The 26,023-nt window shown below is 39.4% G+C and overlaps 1 pseudogene; it reads left to right on the top strand.

The window, feature by feature from the left end:
* Positions 1 to 387: 387 nt before the first annotated feature.
* Positions 388 to 24,156, top strand: LOC100156665 (mpv17-like protein pseudogene; annotated as a pseudogene).
* The last annotated feature ends 1,867 nt before the right edge of the window (positions 24,157 to 26,023 follow it).

Genomic DNA, 26,023 nt, shown 5'->3' with positions numbered 1-26,023 from the left:
AATTCCCATTTCCCTTTTGATGGACAGTTATTTATTTATTTATTGGCCACGCCTGTGGCATATGGAAGTTCCCAGGCCAGGAATGGAATGAATCTGAGCTCCAGCTGTTACCTACACCACAGCTGTGGCAATGCCAGATCGTTTAACCCACTGTGCTGGGTCAGGGAATGGGAATTGAACCTACACCTCAGCAGCGACCTGAGCCACTGCAGAGACAATGCCAGATCCTTAGCATACTGTACCACAGTGGGAACTCCTTGATAGACATTTAGATCAGTGCTGCTCAAACTGTATTCCACAGACTGGTGCTATCACTTGTCCACAATGAGATAAGTACAGAAGTTGAGAGTAAGGATTTTAAAACTTTTGTACCAGTTTGATGTCGCCATGACGTTGCATGATGACTTTTCTAGTAATTCCTTTTTTCTCTGCTTTACAAAGGTATGAGTCCATAACAGATGGGAAATTTATTTTAAATAACTTGTTCTCAGAGTTCCCATTGTGGTCAGCAGGTTAAGGACCTCATGTTGTCTCTGGAAGGATGTAGGTTTGATCCCTGGCCTTGCTCAGTGGGTTAGGGATCTGGTGTTGACACAAGCTTCAACTTGGATCTGGTGATGCTGATGCTGTGGCTGTGGCGTGGGCCGCAGCTGCAGCTCAGACTTGACCCCTGTCCTGGGAACTTCCATATGCCACAGATTTGGCTGTTAAAAAAAGAAAAAAAAATACCTTGTTCTTTACCACATATAATCTGAGAATCACTAATAATTTCTAATTTTCTGGTTTTTTTTTCCCCATTAACTCTTTTTGTGGACATATGCAAGTGTTTCTCTAAGGTAGGTAATGCAGAATAGAATTATTGGATTTAGTACAAAATTGCTTACCAAAAGGCTGAATATTTCCAACAGCAGTATATGAGAGTAACTATTTCCCTATAACCCTGCCAATACTTTAAATCAATCTTCTTAAACTTTTTAAAGACTGTAAGGCAAAAAGTGATATTTTGATTTATAGTTCTCTATTAGTGTGTGTGTGTGTGTGTGTGTATCTATATCTATATCTATATCTATATATATATATCTTCCTTTCATACATTTGTTGATATTTGCAATTCTCTCATTATTTGCTTATTACATCTTTTGCTCATGTTTCATGTTTCTATCAGGATGTTTTTTCTTATTGATTTATAGGACTTCTTTATTTTTTGGACATTAATTATCTGTTGTTTATATATGTTGCAAACATTTCCTAATCTACTTTCTTTTGTATTTTTTTTTATATCTTTAGAAACTTTAAATTTTGATATAGTCCAACATAGCATTCTTTTCTGTTGTGGCTTTTCTTTTCTTTGTCTTGTTTAAGAAGGCTGTCCCTACTGCAAGTTTTTAAACACTTATTTTTTTTCTCATATATTTCTTCCTCCTTTTTATTTTTATTTATTTATTTGTCTTTTTGCCTTTTCTAGGGCCACTTCCCATGGCATATGGAGGTTACCAGGCTAGGGGTCCAATTGGAGCTATAGCCACTGGCCTACCCCAGAGCCACAGCAATGTGGGATCCGAGCCGCATCTGCAACTTACACCACAACTCATGGCAATGCCGGATCCTTAACCCACTGATTGAGGCCAGGGATTGAACCCGCAACCTCATGGTTCCTAGTCGGATTCGTTAACCACTGAGCCACGACGGGAACTTCCTTCCTCCTTTTTCAAACAGCTTTATTGAGGTATGATTGATGTACAATAAACTGTTTAACTGTTTGTGGTTAAAGGATATAATTCGATGAGTTTTGACATATGTACATATGTACATGCCCATTAAACTATCATCACAATCAAGATAATGCACATGTCCCATGACGCTACAGAGACAATGCCAAATCCTTAGCCCACTGCGCCACAGTGAGAACTCCAGCATCAGGTTTTTGTCTGAACACAAGTTTTTATTTCACTTAGGTAAATGCCTAGGAGTAGGATTGTGAGGTCGTATAGTCAATGTAGGCTTAACTGTATAAGAAGCTGCCAAACTGTTTTCCAAATTGGTTATACATGCTTGTATTCTTTTCAGTAATGCATGAGAATTCCAGTTACATCTAGTTCCCCAGCACTTGGTAGTGTCAGTTTTTTTTAAGATATCCTAATAGGTATGTAATTGTTTTTCATTGTGGTTTTAATTTGTATTTTCCTGATGACTTAATGATGTTGAGCATCTTTGGTATAAGGTCTGTTCAAATCTTTTGCCCATTAAAAACAGTTGGATTACTTGTTTTCTTATTAAGTTTTGAGAGTTCTTATATATTCTGGGTCCTTCACGAACATTTTCTCTCAGTTTGTAGCTTGTCTTTTCATTTTCTTACTAGTGTCTTTTGAAGAGTAGAAGGTCATAATTTTGATGAAGTTCAGTATATCAATTTTTTCTTTTATGACTCATGCTTTTGGTTTCATATCTAAGGAGTCTTTGTCCAATACAGGTTGTTTCTGAGTTTGTTGTTTTAAGTTTTATTATTTAAAGTGTCTAGAATTTATTTTTGTGAATGGTATGAGATATTGCTGTAACAATTTTTTTTCCAAACAGGTAGTTAATTGTTGCAACACTACTTATTAACTTTCACCAGTGATTGGAAATGCCACTTTTATCATATACTAAATTCCCTTATACACATGAGTCTGTTTCTGGACTATCTTTACTGTTTTACTTGCTAGCTGGTCACAGTGCTCTGTGATTGGACTGACCAAGCAACACCCTAACTTCCCAGTTCCCTGGCTATCGCTAGTGCTCTTCTTTCCCACTCTACTTCTGCATCAAAAATCCCTCTGCTTGCTCCTGGGTTTGGTCATTTCCCCGAATTACTCCACTAAAAATGTAAAATTACATTATCTCATTCTCTTTCCTTGACTTTGGCATGTTCCAGCTTTCTCATTTCCTTAATCCTTTTGTAATTGTCCTTTAGATCCATAACCCCTCCATTTTATTTTTCAAAATGTGTTCTTATTATTTTAAAAGTGATATGTATTAAAAAGATTTGCTTAATAACATAAACCTACAACCTAAAGAGTATAAGTTTCTGGTAATCTTATCACTTTCAGATAACCACTGTTAATAACTTAGTTTAAGTCATCTAGAATTCCATCTATACATATATTTTATATAATTTTTATAATAGGCAAAACTATATTTTATTTTATTATATTAATTAATTGATTGATTGATTTGGCCATGCCCATGGCATTTGGAAGTTCCCAGGCCAGGGATGGAACCTGAGCCATAGCAACCTGAGCCATGGCATTTTCAAGGCTGGATCCTTACCACTAGGCCACCAGGGAACTCTACAAACTATATATATATATATAGTTTTTTGTTTTTTTGTTTTTTGTCTTTTGTCTTTTGTTGTTGTTGTTGTTGTTGCTATTTCTTGGGCTGCTCCTGCGGCATATGGAGGTTCCCAGGCTAGGGGTCGAATCGGAGCTGTAGCCACCAGCCTATGCCAGAGCCACAGCAAGTGGGATCCGAGCCGCGTCTGCAACCTACACCACAGCTCACGGCAACGCCGGATCGTTAACCCACCGAGCAAGGGCAGGGATCGAACCTGCAACCTCATGGTTCCTAGTCGGATTCGTCAACCACTCTGCCATGACGGGAACTCCTAGTTTTTTTTTTTTTTTAAATAGTAAAGGAAGTTTTACTTTCTGAGTACAAACTATATTTTATACACCTTTATGCAACTTCCTTTTTGCATAATATGTTTTATTTTATTTATTTATTTATTTTGTCTTTTCTAGGGCCACCCCACGGCATATGGAGGTTTCCAGGCTAGGGGTCTAATTGGAACTGTAGTCGCTGGCCTAGGCCAGGGCCACAGCAATGTGGGATCCAAGCCACGTCCGTGACCTACACCACAGCTCACGGCAATGCTGGATCCTTAACGCACTGAGTGAGGCCAGGGATCGAACCCACAACCTCATGGTTCTTAGTCAGATTCCTTAACCACAAGCCACGACGGGAACTCCTGCATAATATATTTTAGACATTTTTGTTGTTTTATACATGCAGCATCAATGTACTCATGTTTTTTAAATTTAAATTTAATTTTTGATTGAGGTATATATGGACATTTAAGATTGTAATAGTTTCAGGTATGCAACATAATGATTCCATATCTGTATATACTGTGAAATGATCACCACAATAAATCTAGTTAACATCCATCACTGTACATAGTTACAAATATTTTTTCTTTTTCTTTTTTTTTGTCTTTTTAGGGCTGCACCCCAAATACATGGAGGTTTCCCGGCTAGGGGTTGAATCGGAGCTGTAGGCTCTGGCCTACACCATAGCCACAGCAACGCCAGATCCAAGCCACATCTGTGACCTACACCACAGCTCATGGCAACGTCAGATCCTTAACCCACTGAGTGAGGCCAGGGATCGAACCTGCATCCTCATGGATCCCAGTCAGATTTGTTTCTGCTGAGCCATAATGGGAACTCCAACAAATATTTTTTCTTGTGATGAGAACTTTTAAGATTTACTTTCTTAGAAACTTTTGAATATGCAATACAGTATTATTAATTATAGTTGCCATGCTATATATTACATTTGCTTGATTTATTTCTTTTTTTTTTTTTTTTTGTCTTTTTGTCCTTTTGTCTTTTTGTTGTTGTTGTTGTTGCTATTTCTTGGGCCGCTCCCGAGGCATATGGAGGTTCCCAGGCTAGGGGTTGAATCGGAGCTGTAGCCACCGGCCTACGCCAGAGCCACAGCAACGCGGGATCCGAGCCGCGTCTGCGACCTACACCACAGCTCACGGCAACGCCGGATCGTTAACCCACTGAGCAAGGGCAGGGATCGAACCCGCAACCTCATGGTTCCTAGTCGGATTCGTTAACCACTGCGCCACGACGGGAACTCCGATTTATTTCTTTTATAACTGGATGTTTGTACCTTTTCACTTCCTCCACCCATTTCACCCCCTACCTCTGGCAACCACCAATTTGTTCTCTCATATCTAATGAGCTTGTTTTGTTTCATGTTGTTTTTTTGTTTGTTTATTTTTAGACTCCATATGGAAGTGTGATCAAATGGTATTTGTCTTTTTCTGTCTGACATTTCCCTTAGTATAATGCCTTCAGTGTCCATTCATGCTGTCACAGATGGCAAGATTTCATTCTTTTTTTGCCTGAATAATATTCCATTGTATGTATTTCCCACATCATCTTTATCCATTTGTCCATTGTGGGCATTTATGTGTTTCTATATCTTGACTATTGTAAATAAAGCTGCACTGAACATGGGGGTACATATACCTTTTCGAGTTAGTGTGTTCATTTTCTTCAGATTAATACCCAAAAGTGATATTGCTGGAGTTCTTGCTGTGGCGCAGTGGGTTAAGGACTGGCATTGTCTCTGGGGTGGCGTGGGTTCGATCCCTGGCCTGGGACAGTGGATTAATCATCTGGCATTGCCACAACTGCAGCTTGGATTCAGTCTCTGGCCCGGGAACTTCCATATGCCATGGGTACAGCCATAAAAAAAAAGTGAAATTGCTGGACCATATAGTAGTTATATTTTTAATTTTTGAGGAACCTACATATTGTTTTCCATAGTGGCTGCACCAATTTACATTCTCACCAATGGCACACAAGGCTTCCCTTTTCTCCACGTCCTTGCCAACCCTTGCTCTTTCTTGTGTTTTTTGTAATAATCATTCTAACAGATGTGAGGTAATATTTTATTGTGGATTTGATTTTCATTTCCCTGATGATTAGTGATGTTGAGCACCTTTTCATGTACCTGTTGGCCATTTGGATGTCTTCTTTGAAAAAATGTCTATTCAGATCCTATGCCCCCCCCTTTTTTTTTTGTCTTTTGTCTTTTGTTGTTGTTGTTGTTGCTATTTCTTGGGCCGCTCCCGCGGCATATGGAGGTTCCCAGGCTAGGGGTCGAATCAGAGCTGTAGCCACCGGCCTACGCCAGAGCCACAGCAATGCGGGATCCGAGCCGCATCTGCAACCTACACCACAGCTCACGGCAATGCCAGATCGTTAACCCACTGAGCAAGGGCAGGGACCAAACCCGCAACCTCATGGTTCCTAGTCGAATTCGTTAACCACTGCGCCACGACGGGAACTCCTCTGCCCCTTTTTTAACCAGATTTTTTTTTTTTTTTTACTATTGAGTGTACGAGTTCTTTATTTTGTATATTAATCTCTTAGTAGATATATGAGTTACACATATTTTCTTCCATTCATTAGGTTACCTTTTCGTTTTGTTGATAGTTTCCTTTGCTGTGCAGAAGCTTTTTAGATTGATGTAGTCCCACATGTTTATTTTTGCTTTTGTCGTCTTTGCTTTTGTTGTCAAATCCAAAAAATCATTACCAAGATCCATGTCAAAGAGCTTATCACCTATGTCTTCCTCTAGGAGTTTTATAGTATCTGGTCTTATATTTAGCTCTTTAATCGATTTTGAGTTTATTTTTGTATATGGTATTGGAGAATGTTCTGTAATTTCACTCTTTTACATGTAGGTGTCCAGTTTCCCCAGCCCCATTTATTAAAGAGACTGCCCTTCCTCAAGTATAGATTCTTGACCCTTTTGTCATAGATTAATTGACCATATATGCATGAGTTTAATGTCTGGGCTTTCTGTTCTGTTCCATCGATCCTATGTGTCTGTTTTTATGCCAGTACCATACTTGTTTGAGCACCGTAGCTTTGTAATATCACTTGAAATTAGGGAATGTGATACCTTTAGTCTTCTTTCTCAAGACTGCTTTTTTTTTTTTTTTTTTTTTTTTGTCTTTCTGCTATTTCTTTGGGCCGCTCCCGCGGCATATGGAGGTTCCCAGGCTAGGGGTCGAATCAGAGCTGTAGCCACTGGCCTAATACAGAGCCACAGCAACGCGGGATCCGAGCCACGTCTGCAACCTACACCACAGCTCACGGCAACGCCGGATCGCTAACCCACTGAGCAAGGGCAGGGACCGAACCCGCAACCTCATGGTTCCTAGTCAGATTCGTTAACCTCTGCGCCATGACAGGAACTCCTCAAGACTGCTTTGACACTCCCTTGGAGTCTGATGGTTAGGATTCAGCACTCTCTCAAGACTGCTTTGGCTCTTCAGGGTCTTAACTCATTCATTTAAAATATTTTTATTTATTTAGATGAGTAAAATTGTATATATTTAAGGTATAAAATGTGACTTTTTTTTTTTTTTTTTTGCTTTTTAGGGCTGCTCTTGCAGCATATGAAAGTTCCCAGGCTAGTGGTTGAATCAGAGCTGTAGCTGCTGGCCTAAGGCACAGCCACAGCACTGCTGGATCCAAGCCACATCTGTGACCTACACCACAGCTCATGGCAATGCCGGATCCTTAACCCACTGAGCAGGACCAGGGATCAAATTCACATCCTCATGGATACTAGTCGAGTTTGTTATTGCTGAGCCACAACGGGAACTCCTAAAATGTGATGTTTTGATATATGTGTATACATTGTGATATGATTACCACAACAAAACTAATTAACATACATCCCATAGTTACCTTTTTGTGTGTGTGGTGAGAATACTTGAGGAGATCTACTCTCTTAGCAATATACTACATTGTTATTAACTACAGTCGCCATGAACTTATTTTTTTTTATTAATTTTTTTTGTTTTTTGTTTTTTTTTTGTCTTTTTGCTATTTCTTTGGGCTGCTCTCGTGGCATATGGAGGTTCCCAGGCTAGGGGTCGAATTGGAGCTGTAGCCCCCGGCCTGTGCCAGAGCCACAGCAACACAGTATCCGAGCTGCGTCTGCGACCTATACCACAGTTCACGGCAACGCTGGATCGTTAACCCACTGAGCAAGGGCAGGGACCGAACCCTCAACCTCATGGTTCCTAGTCGGATTTGTTAACCACTCTGCCACGACGGGAACTCCCAACCATGAACTTATTTATCTAACTGAAAGTTTGTACCCCTTTATACAAAAGAAGATATATCTTCTTTCCCCACACCTCAGCTGCTAGTAACCACCATCCTACTTTCTGATTCTATGCAACTAATTAATTTTAATAACCACATAGTGTTCCATTGTATACATGAACCATCATTTTATTTAGTCAAATCCACTGATAGATATTTGAGTTCTTCTAATGTTTGACTCTTACAAGTAGTGCTACATTCTTTGTACACATATCTGTGTGCCTATTGTGAGTATTTCTGTAGGATAAAGTTTTAGAAATGTATTGCTGTGTGAAATGATGTGCACATTTAGAATTTTAATTACAGTCATATAGTCTTCTAGATTCTATGATTTTATACTCTTTACTAATAGGGTATGAGTACCTTTCAGGATGTTTTCCCCACATACTTGTCAGTATTGGGAATTATCAATCATTTTTATCCTTGCCAACATGATAAGTTGGTACAGCCGCTATGAAAAACAATATGGAAGTTCCTTATAAAACTAAGGATACAGTTACCATTTGATCCAGCAATCCCACTCCTGAGCATCTATCTGGAAAAAACCATAATTCAAAAAGATACATGTATCCCTGTGTTCATAGCAGCACTATTTACAATAGCCAAGACATGGAAAAAAATCTAAATGTCCATCAACAGATGAATGGATAAAGATGTGGTACATGTATACAATGGAATTTTTTTTCTTGCTTTTTAGGGCCGCATTCATGGCACGTGGAAGTTCCCAGGCTAGGGGTCGAATTGGAGCTACAACTGTCAGCCTATGCCATAGCCACAGCAACACGGGATTTGAGCCACATCTGCAACCTACACCACAGCTCACGGCAATGCTGGATCCTTAACCCCTTGAACGAGGCCAGGGATCAAACCTGTGTCCTCATGGATCCTAGTCAGGTTCATTAACTGCTGAGCCATGAAGGGAACTCCTCATATATACAATGGAATATTACTCAACCATCAAAAAGAATGATATAATGCCATTTGCAGGAACATGGATAGACTTAGAAATTATCATACTAGGAGAAGTGAGTCAAAGAAAGACAAATATCATGTGATATCACTTATATGTGGAATCTAATAAAAATGATACAAAAGAACTTATTCATAAGACAAACTCAAAGATTTCAAAATCAAACTTATAGTTACCAAAGGGGAAACCAGGTGGGGGGGGGGATAAACAGGGAGGATAGGATTAACATATACACACCACTATACATAAAATAGAAAACTAACAAGGACCTACTGATAGCACAAGGAGGTCTACTCAATGTTCTGTAAAATCCTATGTGGGAAAAAAGAATGGATATACATAAATGTATAACTTACTTTGCTGTACATCTGAAACTAATACAACATTGTAAGTCAGCTATACTCCAATAAAATTTTTAAAAATGGCCATGAAGCATTCCATTGTATGGATGTAACAATTTTATTTAATTTTTCTCTTAATAGACATTTAGATTGTTTTCAGGGTTTTTTTTTTCTTTGCTATTGTAAGCTTCTGAGATGAACATTCTTACCTATGCATCTTTGTGTATTTGTTTGGTTCTCTCCTTAAAGTAACTATATTACTTGTTAATGCATTTATTAACCAACATTTACTTCAAAATCTGTAGCGTCTAAGGAACAATTTTTGTGTAATGCTTATTTTGCTCAGCACATTTCTGAAATTTTCCCATGTTAATTGTGCATATCAAGTTTTCTCCTTTTCATTATTGAGTGGTGTTCCATTGCATGAATTTACCACAGTTTGTCCTTTCTATTATTGATGTGCATTTGAATTGTTTACATTTTTTAGCAGTTATGACTGAAGCTGCAGTAGACACTCTAGTACAAATCTTTTTGTAAATGTATGCCTTTGTTTTCTTGGTTTTTGGGGGGTTTTTTGGTATCTGGAAGTAGCATTTATAGACTATAGGGCTGATGTAGATTTAAATAGTACAATAGAAATTGAAGAAACATTGTAAATCAACTACACTTGAATAAAAAATTTATAAAATTTCAAAATAATTCTCTTAAGTGGTTGTGCCATTTTATTTTTTTATTATTTTTTTATTTTTTGCTTTTTAGGGCTGCATCCAAGGTATATGGAAGTTCCCAGGTTAGGGTTCAAATTGGAGCTCTAGCCACCAGCCTACACCACAGCCAGATCCTTAACCCCCCACAAGAGGCCAGGGATCGAAACTGTGTACTCGTGGATCCTAGTCAGATTCGTTCCTGCTAAGCCATGATGGGAACTCTGGTTGTACCATTTTAAATTCACATTGATAGTGTATAAGAATTCCACTACCTCTTCATCCTCTCCAACACTTAATATGGTCAGCCTTAAATTTTGGCTATTTTCATATATAGTAATATCTCATTGTAGTTTTCATGTGCATTTCCCTAATGACTAATGATGTCACAGGGCCAGGGATCAAACCTTCACTACAGCTGTGACGCAAGCCACAGCAGTGACAATGCCGAATCTTTAACCTGCAGCACCGCTAAGGGAACTCCTCTGCATACATTGTAAAATCAGCTTGTCAGAGTTCTCACTGTGGTGCAGTGTTTTAAGAATCTGGCTATCGCAGTGCTGCTTGCTGTGGCGGCATTTTCCATCCCTGGCCCAGCTCAGTGGGATAAGGATCCAGAGTTGCCCCAGTTGCGGTATAGGGTTGCAGCTGCAGCTCAGATTCAAGCCCTGGCCTGGGAACTTCCATATGCCATGGATGCGGCCATAAAATAAATAAATAAAAATAAAATTAGCTTGTCAATTTCTATTTTAAAATCTGGCAAGATTATAATTACAATTTTATTAAATCTATAGATGAATTTGGGAAGATTTGACACCTTAACAATAGTGAGTCTTGGAGTTCCCGTCGTGGCGCAGTGGTTAACGAATCCGACTAGGAACCATGAGGTTGCGGGTTCGGTCCCTGCCCTTGCTCAGTGGGTTAACGATCCGGCGTTGCCGTGAGCTGTGGTGTAGGTCGCAGACGCGGCTCGGATCCCGCGTTGCTATGGCTCTGGCGTAGGCCGGTGGCTACAGCTCCGATTCAACCCCTAGCCTGGGAACCTCCATGTGCCGCGGGAGCGGCCCAAGAAATAGCAACAATAACAACAACAACAACAACAACAACAAAGACAAAAAGACAAAAAAAAAAAAAAAAAAAAACCAATAGTGAGTCTTCCATTCTAGGAACATGGTATATCCGTTTATTTAGACCTTTAAAATTTCTCTTAAGATAGTTTTGCAACGTTCAGTGTAGAAGTTTCTAGATCAGTTTTAATGAATGTTATCAAATGCCTTCTAGAAATTTTGTACCAGTTTGCATTATCACCAGTAGTACATTTTCTCATATTTTCATCAGTGTTTTTATTCCTTGCAAGCCTTATAGGTTAAAAAATATATTTCAGTTTTATTGGCATGTCTTTGACTTGTGGTGCAGTTAAACACATTTTCACAAACTGTATTTATTGATTTATCTTATACAATTTTTCATGAATTGCCTGTTCTTATCCTTTGCCCATTTTTCTATTGGGGGGGTAATTTCATCATTTTCATATTGATTTGTAATGATTTATAAAAGCTCTTTATATGTTAGGGGCGTGTGTGTGTGTGTGTGTGTGTGTGTTTGCACATGTGTAACTATAAAAGTAAGTGGTATTGTCTTTATATCATGAGGAAATTGAGGCTGAGCAAAGGGAAGCAATTTTCCCAAAATCATGCAAATAATAAGTGGCAGAGCACAGATTTGAATCCTGGCCTATGTGACACAAAATACTATGTTATTTCTCTTAAATAAAGACTATTTCTAGTCTTTTACTAAGTTTTTTAAGTCTTGTAAAAAATTCTTAATAAGATTATAGTCTCTTTGGGGAGGAGATCAAAATGGTGGAGTAGGAGGATGCTAAACTCACCTATCCCCACAAACATGTTAAAAAACACATCTACATTTGGAGAAATTGTAACTGTAAACAAACCGGAGAAAGGCAGAAAGCCTATTCTACAACCAAGGCTGCAAAGAAAGATCCAAACAAAGTTGGATAGAAAGGGAGAAGTGATCTAGTTGAACCTGCATACCTAGGAGGGGATATAGAAGAGGAGAGGGATTACATGGGCTTAGAGATCTTCCCTGGGGAGTGAGTGGTTTATTCATTTTTACTTTTAAAATTTTTTTGGTCTCTTTGTCGTTTTAGAGCAATTGGAGCTCCAGCCCCCAGCCTATACCACAGCCACAGCAACACAGGATCTGAGCCATGTCTGTGACCCACACCACAGATCACGGCAATGCTGGATCCTTAACCCACTGAGTGAGGCCAGGGATCAAACCCATATCCTCATGGATGCTAGCTGGGTTCACTAACTGCTGAGCCACGATGGGAATTCTGAGTGAATGGTTTATATTGGGCACCATGGTCCTGGGGTCCAACACTCAGAAGACAAGTCCTCTCATCTGGTTTAAAAACTAGTGGGACTAACAGGAGAGCTCTAAGAAAACTAGATTGTGGCCCTGAAAAGCATGCATACACCACTTGCTTACTACCAAAACAAGGCAGAGGAAGCAGGTTGAATCTGCCTGGGACTCTGGCCAGTATCCCGCAACCACCTCAATTGGTGCTCTGGCCCATGCCAAGCATCCACTATGGCCCCTCTTGCCCCACTGTAGCTCTCCACTAGAGTGAGGGCTGCTGTTGCTGAGGAGAGTGTGCAGTTGTGGGATTGGAGATGGCTAGGACCCTGCACTACATCTGAGAAGAGATACAAAAATCCTAAGAAAACACTACAATTAATATGCCAATGAAATGGACAATCTAGAAGAAATAGATAAATTTCTAGAAACATACAATCTTCCAAGACTGAATCAGGAAGAAATAGACACTGAACAGACCAATCACTAGTAGTGAAATTGAGTTTGTAATTAAAAAAAAAACTCCCAGTAAACAAAAGTCCAGAGCCAGATGACTTCACAGGGGAGTGCTAACAAACATACAAAGAATTCTATCCTTTTCATACTTCCCAAAAAATTGAAGAGGATGGAACACTCCCAGATTCATTCTACAAGGCCACCATTATCCTGATACTAAAACCAGACAAAGATACTACAAAAGAAGAAATTACAGTCCGGTATCTCTGATGAATATAGATGTAAAAATCCTCAACAATAGCAAACTGAATTCAACAGTATATAAGAAGGGTCATACACCATGAACAAGTGGGATCTATTTCAGGGATGCAAGGATGGTTCCACATTTGCAAATCAGTCAATGTGACACACTGCATTAATAAAAGGAAGGATAAAGAGACACATGCACCCGCATGTTCATTGCAGCACTAGTCACAATAGCCAAGACATGGAAACAACCCAAATGTCCATCGACAGAGGATTGGATTCAGAAGAGGTGGTATATATACACAATGGAATACTACTCAGCCATAAAAAAGAATGACATCATGCCATTTGCAGCAACATGGATGGAACTAGAGACTCTCATACTGAGTGAAATGAGCCAGAAAGACAAAGACAAATACCATATGATATCACTTATAACTGTTATCTAATATCCAGCACAAATGAACATCTCCTCGGAAAAGAAAATCATGGACTTGGAGAAAAGACTTGTGGCTGCCTGATGGGAGGGGGAGGGAGTGGGAGGGATCGGGAGCTTGGGCTTATCACACACAACTTAGAATAGATTTACAAGGAGATCCTGCTGAGTAGCATTGAGAACTTTGTCTAGATACTCATGTGGCAACAGAAGAAAGGGTGGGGGAAAAATGTAATTGTAATGTATACATGTAAGGATAACCTGATCCCCCTGCTGTACAGTGGGAAAATAATAAAAATAAATAAATAAATAAATAAGTAAAAGGAAGGATAAAAATCACAAGATCATCTCAACAGATGCAGAAAAAGCATTTGAAAAAATTTAACATCTATTCATAATAAAAACTCTCATCAAAGTAGATATAGAGGGAACAAATCTCAACATGATAAAGGCCATATATGAAATACCCACAGCTAGGTCATACTTGATGATGAAAAGCTGAAAGCTTTTCCTTTTAAATTAGGAACAAGACAAAGATGCCCACTCTTACCATGTCTATTTAACACAGTATTGGAAATCCTAGCCACAGCAATCGGACAAGACAAAGAAATAAGAGGCATCTAAATTGGAAGGGAAGACAGAACCAGAAAACCATTAGAACCCATCAGGCAAAGTTGTAGGCTACAAAATTAATCACAGAAATCAATTGCATTTCTTTATACTAATAATGAAAGATCAGAAAGAGAAACCAGAGAAACCATCCCATTTACAACTGCATCAAAAAAATGAAATACCTAGGAATAAACCTACCTACAGAGACAAAAGACCTGTGCTCTGAAACCTATAAAACATTGATGAAAGAAATCAAAGATGACACAAACAGATGGAAAGATATACCACACTCTTTGATTGAAAGAGTCAATATTGTCAAAATAACTATACTACCCAAGGCAACCTCAGATTCAACGCAATCCCTATCAAATTATCAAAGACATTCTTCAGAGAACTAGAACAGAATATTTTAAAATTTGTATGGAAACTCAAGAGACCCCAAAAAGCCAAAGCAATATTGAAAAAGAATAATGAAAATGGAGGAATCAAGCTTCCTGACTTTAGACAATACTACAAAGCTACAGTCATCAAAAGAATATGGTACTGCTCCAAAAATAGAAATATAGACAAATGGAACTGGGATAAAAAACCCAGAAATAAACCCAAACACCTATGGGCAACTAATCTATGACAAAGGAGGACAGGACATACAGTGGAAGAAAGATAGTCTCTTCAATGAATGGTGCTGGGAAAACTAGAAAGCTACATGTAAAGGAATGAAAGTTGAATACTATCTAACACCGTATACAAAAATAAACTCAAAATGGATTAAAGACCTAAACATAAGGCCAGATGCTGTAAAACTCCTAGAGGAAAACTTAGGTCAAATGCTCTTTGACGTAAATCACAGCAACATCTTGTTTGATCCACCTCCTAGAATAATGACAATAAAGACACAGATAAACCAGTGGGACCTAATCGAACTCAAAAGCTTTTGCACAGCAAAGGAAACCACTAAAAATATGAAAAGATGGAGTTCTTGTCATGGCTCAGTGGTAACAAATCTGACTAGTATCCATGAAGATGCAAGTTCGATCCCTGACCTTGCTCAGTGGGTTAAGGATCTGGTGTTGCATGAGCTGTAGTGTTGGTCTCAGACGTGGCTCAGATCCAGTATTGCTGTAGCTATGGTTTAGGCCAGTGGCTAACAGGTCTGATTCGACCCCTAGCCTGGGAACCTCCATATGCTGAAGGTGTGCCCCCCCCAAAAAAAAGACAAAAAGACAAAAATATGAAAAGATGGCCCACAGAATGGGAGAAAATCTTTGCCAATGATGCACCAAACAAGGGCCTAATTTCCAAAATATACAAACAACTCATGCAACTCAACAACAAAAAAACACAAACCCAATTGAAAAATGGGCAGAAGACCTAAATAGACATTTTTCCAAAGAAGACATACAAATAGCCAACGGGCATATGAATGAATAAATGCTCAACATCGCTCATTATTAGAGAAATGCAAATCAAAACTACAATGAGGTACCACCTCACACCAGTCAGAATGGCCATCATTAACAAGTCAGCAAATAACAAATGCTGGAGAGGGCGTGAAGAAAAAGTTCCCTCCTGCACTGTTGGTGGGAATGTAATTGGTACAACCACTATGGAAAACAGTATGGAGGTACCTCAGAAAACTAAATATAGAACTACTGTATAATCTATCAATTCCACTGCTGGGCATATATCCGGACAAAACTTTCATTGAAAAAGATACATGTGGAGTTCCTGCTATGGCACAATAGAAACGAATCTGACTAGTATCCATGAGGATGTAGGTTCGATCCCTGGCCTTGCTCAGTGGGTTGGGGATCTGGTGTCATGAGCTGTGGTGTAGGTCACAGATGCAGCTCGGATCCCAGGTTGCTGTGGCTGTGATATAGGCTGGCTGCTACAGTTCCTATTCGACCCCTAGCCTGGGAACTTCCATATGCCATGAGTGCGGCCCTAAAAAGCAAAAAAAAAAGAAAAAAGAAAGAAAAAGAAAAAGATACATGCACCCCCATGTTCATAGCAGCACTGTTCACAATAGACAAGACATGGAAACAACCTAAATGTTCATTGACAGATGAATGGATTAAGAAGATGTGGTACATATACACAATGGAATGTTAGCCATAAAAAAGACAAACTAATGCCATTTGCAACAACATGGATGTAACTAGAGATTCTCATATTAAATGAAGTTAAGTTAGAAAGAGAAAGACAAATACCATATGATATCACTTATTGTGGAATCTAAATATGGAACAGATGATCCTATCTAAAACAAACAAAGAGATCATGGCCAAGAAGAGGAGACTTGGGGTTCTCCAGGGGTAAGAGGAGGGAGTGGCATGGATGGGCATTTTGGGTGTTTTTTGGATGCAAACTCTTATATTTGGAATGAATGGGCAATGGGGCCCTATTATACAGCACAGGGAAATGTGTGTGATTGGGTCACTTTGCTGTACAACAGAACTTGATGAAACATTGTAAATCAACTATAATAAAAAAAACTGGAAGGGAAGAGGTAAAATTCTCGCTATTTACAAATGGCATGATACTATATATACAAGACCCTAAAGTCTCCATCAGAAAACTATTAGAACTAATAAATGAATTCATTAAAGTTGCAGGATACAAAATTAATATACAGAAATCTGTTGCTTTTCTATACACTTATAATGAATGCAAGAAAATAATCCTGTTTAAAATCACATCAAAAAGAATAAAATAACTAAGAGTAAACTTAACCAAGGAAGTTAAAAATCTATATTCTGGAAACTATGAAACACTGATGAAGGGAACCGAAAATGATACAAAGAATGGAAAGATAGCCCATCTTCATGGATTGGAAGTATTAATATTGTTTAAATGGCCATACTACCTAAAATAATCTACCTAAAATCATCAATCCCTTTGGAAATACTCATGACATTTTGCACAGAACTAGAACAAATAAGCCTAAAATTTATATGGAAGTTTGAAAAGACCCCAAATAGTCAAAGCAACCTCGAGAAAAAGAACAAAGCTGGATGTATCATGCTCACTGATTTCTTGGTACAAAAACAGACACGTAGATCAATAGAACAGAATAGAGAGCCCGGAAATAAACTTATGCACTTACAGTTAATTAATCTATGACAAGGTAGGCAAGAATATATAATGATGGAAAAGGCAATTTCTTCAGTAAGTGATGCTGGGAAAACTGGAGATTTTCTACATGTAAAAGAATGAAATTAGAACATTTTCTCATACCACACACAAAAATAAACTCAAAATGGATTAATGACCTAAATGTAAGGCCAGAACCATAACATTTCTAGAAGAAAACACAAGCAGGAAGTTCCCATCATGGTTCAGTGGAAACAACCCAACTAGTATCCATGAGGACACAGGTTCAATCCCTGGCCTCGCTCAGTAGGTTGAGGATCCCACATTGTGGTGAGCTGCGGTAGGTTGCAGATGCAGCTTGGATTCCATGTTGCTGTGGCTGTGGCATAGATTGGCAGCTACAGCTCCGATTCTACCCCTAGCCTGGGAATTTCCATATGCTGCACATGTGGCCCTAAACAGACAATAAATAAATAAATAAATAAATAAAGAAAGAAAGAAAGAAAGAAAGAAAGAAAGAAAGAAAGAAAGAAAACATAGGCAGAACACTCTTTGAGAGAAATAGTAGCAATATTCTTATGGATATGTCTCCTAAGGCAAAGGAAACAAGCAAAAATAAACAAATGGGACCTAATTAAGCTTAAAAGCTTTTGCACAGCAAGGGAAACCATTGACAAAATGAAGACAACCAAGTGGGATAAAGTATTTGCATATAATATGACCAATAAAGAGTTAAAAATCCAAAATATCTAAACAGCTCATGTAACTCGATATAAAAAATGATTTAAAAAATAGGCAGAAGGCTTAGATAGACATTTTTCCAAAGACCTTCAGATGGCCAACAAGCACATGAGGCTCAACATTGCTAATTATCAGAGAAATGCAAATCAAAACCACAATGAGATATCATCTCATACCTTTTAGAATGGCTATCATCAAAAAGGCCACAAATAATAAATGTTGGCAAGGATGTGGAGAAAAGATATCTTACTACACTCTTGATGGAAATGTCAATTGGTGCAGCCACATTATATACATATATAATGGAATACTACTTAGCCATAAAAAAGAATGAAATTTTGCTATTTGCAACAACGTGGATGGACCTGGATGGTATTATGTTTAGTGAAAATAAGTCAGAGATAGAAAGACAAATACTGTATGTTATCACTTTTATGTTTGCTCTTAAACAAATGAATATAATGAAACAAATAGACTCACAGATATAGAGAACAAATTAGTGGTTACCTGTAGGAAGAGGGAAAGCTACAATGTTGTATTGTACAGCACAGGGAATATAGCCAATTTTATAATAACTATAAATGGAGTATAATCTATATAATTTTTGAGTCACTATGTTGTATACCTGAAGCAAATATAATGTTGTAAATCAACTACAATTTTTCTTAAAAAAAAGTTATTGTATCTTTTGCTAAAATATTTGGTTTTAGAATTTGGCTCCTGCTGTTAGTCTTTATAGAACTTTAGAGAACATGTAGAATGGTTTTCTCTTTTAAAAAATCATTCAAAGCTTTTAAATAGTATCGTTTAAAATAATTTCAAACTTAAAGTTGGAAGAATAGTACCAAGAACTTCCATATACTCTTTACCCAGATTCGTAAACTTTTTAAATTATTTATTTGTTTATTTGTTTTCCCTTTTAGAGCCATACCCGAGGCTAGGAGATTTCCAGGCTAGGGGTAGAATCGGAGCTGCAGCCTATGGCCTGTGCCATAGCCACAACGACATAGGATCCAAGCCATGTCTGCAACCTACACCACAGCTCATGGCAACGTCAGATCCTTAACCCACTGAGCGAGGCCAGGGATTGAACCTGTACCCTATGGATGCTAGTCAGATCTGTTAACCACTGAGCCATGACGGGAACTCCCAGATTCATAAATTTTTAACATGTTGCCACATTGGCTTTTTTTATTACTTAATGAATTTTACTACATTTATAGGTGTACAACAATCATCACAAACACATTTGCTTTCATATTTTAGCTCCATCTCTATTTTTTGAATCACTTTGAGTAATTTGCAGTCAAATTTCCTGTGCTCCTACATCCTAAGGATTTCTTTCCTAAGAACAGAGACATTCTCTTACAAAACCACGGGTTAATAATGATCAAAATCTGAAAAATTAACATTGATACAATATTATTACTGTCCATATTCAGATTTTACTTGTCTCAGTAATGTCCTTTATAGCAATATTCCCCCAGTCCAGATTATAATCCAGTATTATTTATTGAATTCATTTGTCATGTCACTTCATTCTCCTTTAATCTGAAATGTTTCCTCAGTCTTCTTTTCTTTCATTATGTTGTCATTTTTGGAAAGTTTAGGACAGTTACTTTGTATAATGCTCCTGTTTTCTCCTTAGTCTGATACTTTTTTTTTTTTTTTTGTCTTTTTGCCTTTTCTAGGGCCACATCCTGTGGCATATGGAGGTTCCCAGGCTAGGGGTCCAATCAGAGCTGTAGCCACCGGCCTACACTAGGGCCACAGCAGTGCGGGATATGAGCTGCATCTGTGACCTACACCACAACTCATGGCAACGCTGGAGCCTTAACCCACTGAGCGAGGCCAGAGATCGAACCTGCAACCTCATGGTTCCAAGTCAGATTCGTTAACCACTGAGCCACAACAGGAACTTCAGTCTGATGCTTCTTAATGATTAACTTCAGGTCATGCATTTTTAAGGAATATTGCAGAAGTGGTATATTCTTAGTGCATTACAACAGGAGGTACATGATGTCAGTTTGTCCCACGATCGCTGATGTTAAGTTTGGCTATTTGGTTAAAGTGAAATCTGTCAGGTTTTTCCATTGTAAATTTGCTATTTTACCCTTTGTAATTAATATACAATTTGTGGGGATATAATTTGAGAGTGTAAAAATGTTTTGTTTCTCATCAAACTTTCATCCAGTAGTTTTTAACATTCATTGATTATATGTGCCTGAATCTGTTATTACTATGATTTTTTTTTTTTTGCTTTGTAGGTCTGCACCTGTGGCACATAGAAGTTCCCAAGCTAATTGGGGTCTAATTGGGGCTACAGCTGCCAGCCACAGCCACAGCAACCCCAGATCTGAGCCATGTCTGCGACCTGCACCACAACTGATGGCAATATCAGATCCTTAACCCACTGAGCAAGGCCAGGGACTGAACCTGTGTCCTCATGGATGCTAGTCAGTTTCATTTCTGCTGAGCCAAGACGGGAGCTCCGGATACTTATTTCTTGCACAGGTTATAATGTTTTACTCTCTTTCAGTTCAATGCCTAAATTGGTCCAGATTTGGCCAGTGGGAGCCCTTTCAAGCTGATTTCTGTGTCCATTTACATTTCCTCACCATTTCTTTAGCACTTCCTTACTTTCTTGGACAACAAGAATATTCCAGGCTTATATTTCTCCCTGATGTAGCCCTGGAATCAGCTACTTCTCCAAGGAGCTTTGGCTCTCTTAAATGAGGAATGATATTCAGAAATCAAGATCGGGGTGCTAGGTATCCCTGTTGCTACTGGAGTGTCATGGCTTTTGGGTTTTTTTAGCAGAGAGATCTAGGGATTTTCCCAGCTTTTGAATTTCTCTATCCACACCAAATGATTGTCCAAGTTTGTGCTTAAACCTGCCATTATTTGAGGATATTTATTCGTCTAGAGATAGTCTCTTCCATTGTTGGGCAGCTCTGATAATTGACAACCCTTTATATTTGAAAACAGTAGTCACTGATTTCCTCTACTATGTCTTGTCTTCTTAGTGCTAACCCCCTGCAGTTCCTTTACTGCCATTATTCTCATGGCAGGGTTTTAACATCTGTTCATCTTTCTGTTTATTCTGTTCTGTTCATACTTCAGTTCATTAATATCTCTCTTTAGGAGTTCCCATCGTGGCTCAGTGGTTAACGAATCCGACTAGGAACCATGAGGTTGCGGGTTTGATCCCTGGCCTTGCTCAGTGGATTAAGGATCCAGCATTGCCGTGAGCTGTGGTGTAGGTCACAGATGTGGCTCGGATCTGGTGTTGCTGTGGCTGTGGCATAGGCCGGCAGCTGTAGCTCCGATTGGACTGCTAGCCTGGGAACCTCCATATGCCGTGGGTGCGGCCCTGGAAAAACACAAAAGTAAAAGACAAAAAAAAAAAAAAATCTCTCTTTAAAGATTGGCACCTAGAATGAAATGTACTATTTCAAGTAGTTTTCTGATCGCTTCAGGGGAATATGTCAGATTTTTTGTTCTAGATCCTATTCTACAACTCACACAGACCAAGATTAATTTAGCTTTTTTCTTTTCTTTTTTTTTTCTTTTTTGACAATCACATCAATATCCCTATTCACTTATGTTGAGCCTAGTTGAAATCCCTAACTCTGCTGCTGTGTTCATCCCTTTGTTACTTGTACAGTTGTGTTTTAGGAGCCAGTACAAGTTTTTAAGTTGATCTCCTTCTTTTCAACTTGTTAAATTTAGCCTATTATTCCTGCGTGCCCAGCCCCTCCTTTTTTTGTCTTTTTTAGGGCTGCACCTGCAGCGTATGGAAGTTTCCAGGCTAGGGGTCAAATCAGAGCTGCAGCTGCCAGCCTACGCCACAGCAATGCCAGATCCGAGCTGCGTCTGTGACCTACACTGCAGTTTTGGCAATGACAGATCCTTTAACCCACTGAGCAAGGCCAGGGATAGAACCAGCATCCTCATGGATATTATTTAGATTCTTAACCCTCTGAGCCACAGGGAATTCCTGTCCAGCTTATTTTGAATCCTAAATGTCATCCAATTGTACTACCTTTCTTTCCAGCTTATCATCTGCAAACTGGATGGGTGTGCCATTAGTGTGTTCATACAAGTAACTATTTAAAAGTATCAAAGGGCAGGGTGGAGGGGGTTCCTTGGTGGCCTAGAGGTTAGGACTCTGCTTTTACTGCTGCAGCTAAGGTTCAACCCCTGGTCTGGGAACTGAGATCCCACATCAAGCAGCTGCATGCTGCTGGCCAGAAAGGAAGGAAGGAAGGAAGGAAGAAGGAAGGAAGGAAGGAAGGAAGGAAGGAAAGAAAGAAAGAAAGAAAGAAAGAAAGAAAGAAAGAAAGAAAGAAAGAAAGAAAGAAAGAAAGAAAGAAAGAAAGAAAGAAAGAGAAGGAAAGAAAGAAGGAAAAGGGGTGGGGGTGGGGGCAGGGTGGAGCTCAAATCTTTTTGGTCTGACTAGAGACTTTCTCCCATGTTGAAATCAATCCACCAAATAAGGGTTACTTCTGTTTACCTACCTTCAGCTACTGATGTATATAGAATCTGAGCTAACAGACCTGTCACAGTGAACAAAATAGATCCAATTTTAAAGTTTTTTCATAGTGTCAGTGTTTCAAGGTCATAGGAAGGCTTGTCTTATAAAATGAGGAGCTTTTCACATAGTTCAAGTTTATTCTTTCTTTTTCTTTTCTTTTTAAGGCCACACCTGTGGCATGTAGAAGTTCTAGGCTAGGGGTCCAATCAGAGCTGCAGCTGCCAGCCACAGCCACAGCAATGCAGGATCCTTAACCCACTAAGAGTGGCCAGGGATGGAAACTCATCCTCGTGGATACTAGTCAGGTTCATTTACACTGAGCCACAATGGGAACTCCAGTTCAAATTATTCTTAAGTGGAAATCGACCTGGCCTGGTTCAATCTGTGTCCTCCTTGGTGACAGGGGCAAAGAGAAATGTTTCAGGGAGCCAAGCCCATTCTGTATTAATCATAGAATCTTCATGAATCTCAGGAACTTTAGGGGTTCACCTGGTTCAAGCTTCAAAAATTTTATTGACAGAACCTCCTGTTAATGTATGCTTCTCTTCCAATCTAGTAAATCAGTCAACACCTTATTAAAAAGGAGGAAAGATGACTTATAAAAAGGTGCTCTCAGAATTGCAAATAAGGATGGGGAAAGGTCATTGTCTTAAAAGTAAATATAATGGATAAAAGTAGCTGAGAATGTACATATACAGAATTAATTTACCTTAAGTGAGAGTTTCTAGGTTTTATTTTTTATTTTAATTTTTTGGTCTTTTAGGGCCGCACTTGTGGCATATGGAGGTTCCCAGGCTAGGGGTCGAATTGGAGCTGTTGCTGCCAGTCTACACCAGAGCCACAGCAACACTAGATCCAAGCTGCATCTATGACCTACACCACAGCTCACTGCAACGCTGGTGAGGCCAGGGATCGAACCCGCTACCTCATGGTTCCTAGTCGGATTCATTTCCGCTGAGTCACGATGGGAACTCCAGGTTTTTTTTTTTTTTTTTTAAATGAGACTAACCCATCTTTCAAGTTTCCATCAAAGACCCGTGGGTACAGGCAGGGTGCAGAGGATGTGGCCCTGGAGCTGGCAGCCGCTGATGGGCACCCAGGGCCCTCACTCAACGGCACCTGGCGCTACCCTTGGCCCATGAACGTGCTGCTCTACACCCAGCTCTTCTTGGCTGGCGATGCACTGCAGTGGCAGCTGCAGGGCAACCCCTCAGACTGGTGGCATAGGCAGCACGTGGCCGGTGTGGCCGTGGCCTTCCAGGAGAACTTCAACTACATACAGTTGTGACTGCTGGAGTGTCCGCTTCCTAGCTGTGCACTGTGCGCCGTCCAGGCCAAGGTGCTGTGCGACATGGCACTCAGAGGGCTGGTTGGCCATCTCTGCCTTTTATGCTAGTATGAGTATTCTCCAGGGAAAGGATGACATGTTTCAGGACCTGAGACAGAAATTCTGGAATACATGTAAGGGAGGTCTGATGTATTGGACTTTTGTACAGCTGACCAATTTCAGCCTCTTTCCTGTTCACTGGAGAATGACTTACCCTGGACTCTGTTTTTTTGTGGGCCACCTTTCTCTGCTTTTGGCAACAGAGTCATGATGGCATATTGAAATCAGCTTTCACTTTCCTTCATCTAAAGGGGACAAATGAAGTTTAAAGGCCCCCAGAGAAATAACAAGTCAAGAACTCCCCTGAAAAAGACTAATTTTCTTTTCCCTTAATGCAGTGGATTGCCTGCAAATGAAATATACTTACCAGTTATGTGCTCCATTTTGAAGAATAACTATTCCATAGACTCAATTGGGTTTTTTCCCTTTTTTTGTTTGTTTTAAAGTTTATATAATTGTATACAATATGTTATGTATAACTGAATCTAAATATATGTGTGTAGGGTAGTCTTAGGAAGAAGAGAATGAAACATAATAATGCAAAGAAATTCTAACTTACTTCAACTGCCTTATAACTTGGCCAGCTGAGATGGTGATCCAGAAGGGTGGTTGTCAGCTAGGAGCTTGGAAAGGGGAAGAATGATATTTTGTTTCTTTAGCCTTTTCTGAGGGTTCTCTCTGTTTTTAAATACATAGATAATATGTGAATTCTTCTCCTTGTAAATAATATTAAAACATTATAGGTAAGAATAAATTTCCTTTCACCAGTTGTCTTGCCTCCAGTTCTGGTTAGGTAGGCTTTTTAGAGAAATATCTTGAGGAGAGAAAGATAGTTTATCAGCCTCTTATAGTTTTTATGGGTATATATTCTTTCTGGATATAGATACCTTTCGTTTTAAAATTATGCTCACAAATCTACCTTTTATTTATTTATTTATTTATTTATTTATTTATTTATTTATTGCTTTTATTTAGGGCTGCATCTGAGGCATATGGAAGTTCCCAGGCTAGAGGTTGAATCAGAGCTACAGCTGCTGGCCTACACCATAAGCACAGCAATGTGGGATCCAAGCCACGTCTTCGACCTACACCACAGCTCAGGGCAGTGCCAGATCCTTAACCCACTGAGGGAGGCCAGGGATCGAACCCACATCCTCATGGATTCTAGTTGGGCTTGTTACCACGAGCCACAATGGGAATTTCCCAAATCCACCTTTTACTATAGTTCTGGACTGCTGAATATGCCTGCTCCCCTGGAGGGACTGCCCTCTACAGATGACCTGGTGCTGGTTCTTGAGGTAAATCTACCTCCCTTTGTAAATTAATACTTTGGCATATAATTCAGCTAGTTGTGGGATTGACTAGTTTGGCTTGCTAAGCACCATACCTTGGACCACTGAAATGTCACAAAGATATTTCCTACCTAAGAGTTCATTCTTCTGTAGTCAGCAACAAAGCCTCCTGATTACTTAAACAGCTCTTTTTTTTTTTTTTTTTTTTGTCTTTTTTGTCTTTATAGGGCCGAACCCGCGGCATATGGAGGTTGCCAGGCTAGGGGTCTAATCGGAGCTGTAGCTGCCAGCCTACACCATAGCCACAGCAACGCCAGATCCGAGCCGTGTCTGCAACCTATACCACAGCTGATGACGATGCTGTGTCCTAACCCACTGAGCGAGGCCAGGGATCGAACCCACAACCTCATGGTTCCTAGTCGGATTCATTTCTGCTGCACCACAACGAGAACTTTTTTTTTTTTTTTTTTTTTTTTTTTTTTGTCTTTTTGCCTTTTCTAGGACTGCACCTGCAGCATATGGAGGTTCCCAGGCTAGAGGTCTAATGGGAGCTGTAGCTGCCAGCCACAGCCACAGCCACAGCAAGGCAGGATCTGAGCCACATCTGCAACCCACACCACAGCTCACGGCAACGCCGGTCCTTAACCCACTGAGCAAGGCCAGGGATCGAACCCGCAATCTCCACGACGGGAACTTTTAAACAGTTCTTTGACTTCTGTACGTATAGTAGAGGATGCAAATAAATTTAAAAAATAAAAAATCTCCGTGAAGAGCTTATAGTTTGACTGGAAAGACTAGACATGCTTGTAAGGCATTTCTTGAAGAAAATAATACTAGGTATTTATAACATAGGACAATATAT

The sequence above is a fragment of the Sus scrofa genome, chromosome X (genome assembly GCF_054392235.1).
Source record: "Sus scrofa isolate SSC_HxYL_T2T_F1_AM1 chromosome X, Sscrofa_HxYL_maternal_Yorkshire_Landrace_v2.0, whole genome shotgun sequence".
Lineage (NCBI taxonomy): Eukaryota > Metazoa > Chordata > Mammalia > Artiodactyla > Suidae > Sus > Sus scrofa.
This window is presented reverse-complemented; position numbering and strand designations above follow the sequence as displayed.